The sequence below is a fragment of the Oncorhynchus keta genome, chromosome 7, assembly GCF_023373465.1.
Source record: "Oncorhynchus keta strain PuntledgeMale-10-30-2019 chromosome 7, Oket_V2, whole genome shotgun sequence".
In the NCBI taxonomy this organism is placed as follows: domain Eukaryota; kingdom Metazoa; phylum Chordata; class Actinopteri; order Salmoniformes; family Salmonidae; genus Oncorhynchus; species Oncorhynchus keta.
Genome location: NC_068427.1, coordinates 28,748,409 through 28,754,408, shown reverse-complemented (window position 1 = coordinate 28,754,408; position 6,000 = coordinate 28,748,409). Strand labels below are relative to the sequence as shown.

General features: G+C 48.3%; 1 protein-coding gene across 3 annotated transcripts in view; it reads right to left on the bottom strand.

The window, feature by feature from the left end:
• The window catches only part of LOC118375979 (ephrin type-A receptor 3-like), an 822,287-nt gene that overhangs the window by 81,937 nt on the left and 734,350 nt on the right, over window positions 1-6,000 (bottom strand). Inside the window, exon 7 of one of the 3 annotated variants that reach the window (XR_008139810.1) lies at window positions 1,684-2,019. The exons of the other annotated variants lie outside the window; for them this stretch is intronic. The gene's annotated coding sequence lies outside the window, so the exon portion shown is untranslated. The remainder of the gene's footprint in view (window positions 1-1,683; window positions 2,020-6,000) is intronic. 3 annotated transcript variants of the gene reach the window in all.

The following is a 6,000-nucleotide window of genomic DNA, read 5'->3' as shown; positions in this document are numbered from 1 at the left end:
AACTAGATATCGGGCCGATACTGATGTTGGCATTTTTAGCTAATATTGTCCGATTCCGATATGTTCACCGATATATCGTGCATCGATAGATGAGAACTATAGCCTTTTTATCACGCAGAGGACATATTGTGCATAATGCTTTACAGAGAGACTGTACACTGTGCATTGAGAGTGTGTGTGACAGTGTGTGTGTGTGTGTATGGGTGTGAGTGTAGTCACTGCCCTGGTCGGTGGTGACTGTAATGGCGGCCGTGGCGCCACGGTTCAGGGTTAAGGGGTTTAGGGGTTAGAGTAAGTTGTCCACCACTCTGGCCAGAGTGCTTTGGTGATGACATTTCAATTATGTTATAAAATACATTTTACAAGGACAAATGATTATGTTCTGAATCATTCAGTGGGCTCTTTCTCTGACATATCATATCACATCATATTCACAAAGTTGGATTTGGTAACCTAAAACATCTGATAATACGCACCGAGCTCGGTTGACATAGCAGTGCAGGTTGCTCCTAACAACTTTTGAGGATTTACCGTTTTGTGGTTGTCGTCTTCGAAGTTGTTTCCGCGGGTTGCAAAAAGCTAAATTAGCATGATGCAGCTGAATGAAATGTAAAAGGCTTTGAAAATAAAAAGGTTGGTATACGCTCAGTGCTCCGTTGATATTTCACAGAGATATGCTTGTTTTTGTGAGAATTAATATCAAAAGCGTACACTATAATATGAAAATACTATATGTCATGTGTCATAATCGATATCCATTTGACCTCTATATTGTTTTATGTCCCGCCGATTCAAAGAGAAAGATGAGTTCAATGGGGAAAGTGAGCCTTTTAGACAGTCAGTAGCCTTCATTCTTGCACAGAATCCAGCCTAGCTAACACAATGCAATTTTCCAGATTTTGTACCACTTTTTTCTCTTGATTTAGTCACCGTAATTCTGGCCATCCTACAGGGGTAAAAGCTCCAATCACTTTTGAATGGATTATGATAGAGACATGAGGTTTGGACCATTGGTTTTAGAGGATTAGACAATAAATTAACATATATTGGTAAAAGATGCATTTTAATTGGACACCCTAGTCAGAGGGTTTAAGGGTAACAAGTCAGGGTCAGAGGTCAGTGTATAGGTGTACTCACAGCCTTGGTCGGTGGAGACAGTGATGTTTGACAGGTTAAGGGGGTCAGAGGTCAGTGTATAGGTGTACTCACAGCCCTGGTCGGTGGAGACAGTGATGTCTGACAGGTTCAGGGTTAAGGGGGTCAGAGGTCAGTGTATAGGTGTACTCACAGCCCTGGTCGGTGGAGACAGTGATGTCTGACAGGTTCAGGGTTAAGGGGGTCAGAGGTCAGTGTATAGGTGTACTCACCGCCCTGGTCGGTGGAGACAGTGATGTCTGACAGGTTCAGGGTTAAGGGGGTCAGAGGTCAGTGTATATGTGTACTCACCGCCCTGGTCGGTGGAGGCAGTGATGTCTGACAGGTTCAGGGTTAAGGGGGTCAGAGGTCAGTGTATAGGTGTACTCACAGCCCTGGTCGGTGGAGACAGTGATGTCTGACAGGTTCAGGGTTAAGGGGGTCAGAGGTCAGTGTATAGGTGTACTCACCGCCCTGGTTGGTGGAGACAGTGATGTCTGACAGGTTCAGGGTTAAGGGGGTCAGAGGTCAGTGTATAGGTGTACTCACCGCCCTGGTCGGTGGAGACAGTAATGGCGGCCACAGGTCTCGGGTAGTTAATCATCTTAGACACTCCATTCAGTGACTCAATCTCAAAGGTGTAGTTGGCGTGAGCAGAGAAGTCCATCACCGTTACCGTGGTGTTAGTCAGGCCCTGGGGGCGGGGCACAAATCGAAGCTCTTCCCCACAAAGCTGGCATTGGTCGGGCTCTGGGCCGCATCGCTTACATAGCACGTTATAGGTCAGGTCCCTGCGACCACCCATGTCGCTGGGAGGAGACCACTCCAACTGTAGACAGGTGTCATTCAGGTTGAAGACCACGTTACGAGGAGGGGAGGGGGGACCTGGAATAGAGAGAGAGAGCTTCGTGTTGATTGATCATGTTTCTGCCTCAACATCTCTGTAGTTTGTGGTGGTATGAGTCCAAATAAAGAGTATAGCACACATTGAAAGGGAACAGGCAAATGTTATTGCACTTTGAGTGGAACAGACAGCGTTTTAACTACTTTGCAGATAAGAAACAAACAGACAGTCACATCAATCAAAAATATTAAATTCCCAGTTCATACTACAAAACTAACTTCATAAGAGGTTTAAAAAATGGGTTGTATTTGACTCAACATTCCATGACGTACAGTAAGACATTGTTGGGAGAATAGATGGATGCAGTTCAAAGCATGATGAATATAATTCACCAATACATTTCTTTGTAGTCCCAAAAAACATCAGGTTGTAAATCACAGCTGGCATGATACATTGTTTACTGCCTCCATTCGGGATGCACTGTTTCAGTATTCAATGACTCAATATTCTGGACAAAAACGGCCGAATGTAACTAAGACTGGGAATGTCAATATAATCAAACTAGAAAGCGCAATGATCACAAGTCAGTCATAATGTGGCTAGCGTAACTATTTATGTATCTATTAATTTAGCAAGCTAAAAACGTGGAGGCTAATGTTTGCTAGCTAGCTGCTGGGTTTTTTGGTTGCTACAGCTAGAGATGCAGGTGTCATTTGGTTAGCAAGCAATACATATTAATCGCTTTGCTAGCTAGCTAGCTTTATTGAACTTTAACGACTGTTATCCAGTTAGCATATCTTGTGCGATCGTAAATTCGCTCTGGCTATCTAATCCAAATTCAGAGTTCTCATCTAAGAGTGAAGGATAACTGATGAATTTACGAACACGCAACACCGCCGAATATGACCCCTGTCAATTGTTACCAGCAGCCCAGTCTAGATAACATGCAAACAGCCTAACCAGCTCTGCTAGTGCAAATAAAATGGACAGAATGAGATGTTCTCTCATTTGTGTCTAGAAGTAGCTAGGAAGCTAGCCAGCTTTAGACAGTTAGCTTGGGTGTTTGTGAGGAATGCTCAAATCAACCTTACTCCCCAGCCTGCGCGTCCAGTGCAAATAGTGCAGTGTGCCCTCAATTTACGAACAACCCAGAATGCACTCTGACATACTGAAGGCAATTTACAAACACACCCTTAGTCGTCCATCAAATGTATTTGGCATTGATCAAATGTGTGGGCAGGCAAGTTCCCATTCAGTTGTCAAAGCGTGGGACGAGCAGGCTACTACTCACCATTGTTTATCAGTGCAATTTCGATGGCCAAGTAGCTGAAAAGGTTTGAGTGTTTATCTAACGTTCCCTCATTAGATTTCAGCTCATCTCACTCTGGCTAGCATTAGTTGTTGATCTTCCTGTTGTTGATGTGCATAACTGAGTGAGAGATAGCCTTCCTTTTTATGGTTGTTTGATCAATAGGACTGTAAAGTTCCCAAACGTAAGAGGACACATTTACATATTTGCAGAAATCCATTCATATGTATTTTGGAGCTCTTGGTGAATGCGTTCTAATGGTCTAACGTATTACTGTTGCTCCTGCCTGTAAACACAGTCTAGTTCAAAGTGAATGATGACAGGTCTGTGTGGGAAATGGATTATCTGCATATAGGCCTACTGTAGATCTGATTGGCTATGGTGCACCAGTCTGCATAGATTCCGGTCTTGGATAAGACAGATGTTTTTATTAGGTTTTAATTACTGCAGACTGTTAATTGTTCAAATCCACGCCCGCTTTCCCACTCTATACTGCTATAGAATTTTCACAAATACCTTACTCTACATCATTTCCAATCATTCTATGAATTTATGAAACGTGAAAATGACCATTCTAAGTGCTCACTTGTCAGAAAACGGTGCCATGATCTTCCTGGGGGTGTATATGAACAGATTGGAATAATATTTCATGTTGCTAAAACGCTATCAGATCCACTTTAACAAGGCTAAAAAACAAAACCTTGCTATTATAACGCCATGTCTACTTTGATACCATTGTTCACTTTGACAAACATCTACTATCTACTACAGACAGCTTACCATCAAGGTGACTGCTTCTCCATTGTGTGTGAAGTTATTCTGGGAGAGGTATTGTGAGAGTAGGTGCATGCAGGTATTGAGTAGATGTGTGCAGGCATTGTATGTGTGTGCAGGCATTGTATGTGTGTCTGTATTGTGCTGCAGAGAGCAGTCTGCCAGCTGTCAGAGGGGCAGTGTTAAAAGGCCTGGGGGATTTAAACCCTCCAGTTCTGCCAAGCTTTCTGTCTGTCTGCACAATAGGCTGAAGCCCTCTCCTGCCTAACCCCACTCACAATCCCCCTCTCCTGTCCTCCTCCTACCTTCCTCTACCCTTCCCTGCTCCCAATCCCCCTCTCCTGTCCTCCTCCTACCTTCCTCTACCCTTCCCTGCTCCCAATCCCCCTCTCCTGTCCTCCTCCTACCTTCCTCTACCCTTCCCTGCTCCCAATCCCCCTCTCCTGTCCTCCTCCTACCTTCCTCGCTCCCAATCCCCCTCTCCTGTTCTCCTCTACCCTTCCCTGCTCCCAATCCCCCTCTCCTGTTCTCCTCCTCCCAATCCCCTCTCCTGTTCTCCTCCTACCTTCCCCACTCCCAATCCCCCTCTCCTGTTCTCCTCCTCCCAATCCCCCTCTCCTGTTCTCCTCTACCCTTCCCTGCTCCCAATCCCCCTCTCCTGTTCTCCTCCTCCCAATCCCCCTCTCCTGTTCTCCTCCTACCTTCCCCGATCCCAATCCCCCTCTCCTGTTCTCCTCTACCCTTCCCCGCTCCCAATCCCCCTCTCCTGTTCTCCCCCTCCCAATCCCCCTCTCCTGTCGTCCTCCTACCTTCCCCGCTCCCAATCCCCCTCTCCTGTTCTCCTCTACCCTTCCCAATCCCCCTCTCCTGTTCTCCTCTACCCTTCCCTGCTCCCAATCCCCCTCTCCTGTTCTCCTCCTCCCAATCCCCCTCTCCTGTTCTCCTCCTACCTTCCACGCTCCCAATCCCCCTCTCCTGTTCTCCTCCTACCTTCCCCGCTCCCAATCCCCCTCTCCTGTTCTCCTCTACCCTATCTGCTCCCAATCCCCCTCTCCTGTCCTCCTCCTACCTTCCTCTACCCTTCCCCGCTCCCAATCACCCTCTCCTGTCCTCCTCCTACCTTCCTCTACCCTTCCCTGCTCCCAATCCCCCTCTCCTGTCCTCCTCCTACCTTCCTCTACCCTTCCCCGCTCCCAATCCCCCTCTCCTGTCCTCCTCCTACCTTCCTCTACCCTTCCCCGCTCCCAATCCCCCTCTCCTGTCCTCCTCCTACCTTCCCCACTCCCAATCCCCCTCTCCTGTCCTCCTCCTACCTTCCTCTACCCTTCCCCACTCCCAATCCCCCTCTCCTGTCCTCCTCCTACCTTCCCTGCTCCCAATCCCCCTCTCCTGTTCTCCTCTACCCTTCCCTGCTCCCAATCCCCCTCTCCTGTTCTCCTCCGACCTTCCCCGCTCCCAATCCCCCTCTCCTGTTCTCCTCCTACCTTCCCCGATCCCAATCCCCCTCTCCTGTTCTCCTCTTACTTTCCCCGATCCCAATCCCCATCTCCTGTTCTCCTCCGACCTTCCCCGATCCCAATCCCCCTCTCCTGTTCTCCTCCTACCTTCCCCGATCCCAATCCCCCTCCCCTGTTCTCCTCCTACCTTCCCTGCTCCCAATCCCCCTCTCCTGTCCTCCTCCTACCTTCCTCTACCCTTCCCCGCTCCCAATCCCCCTCTCCTGTTCTCCTCTACCCTTCCCTGCTCCAAATCCCCCTCTCCTGTCCTCCTCCTACCTTCCCCGCTCCCAATCCCCCTCTCCTGTCCTCCTCTTCCCTTCCCTGCTCCCAATCCCCCTCTCCTGTCCTCCTACAACCTTCCTCTACCCTTCCCCGCTCCCAATCCCCCTCTCCTGTCCTCCTCCTACCTTCCTCTACCCTTCCCCGCTCCCAATCCCCCT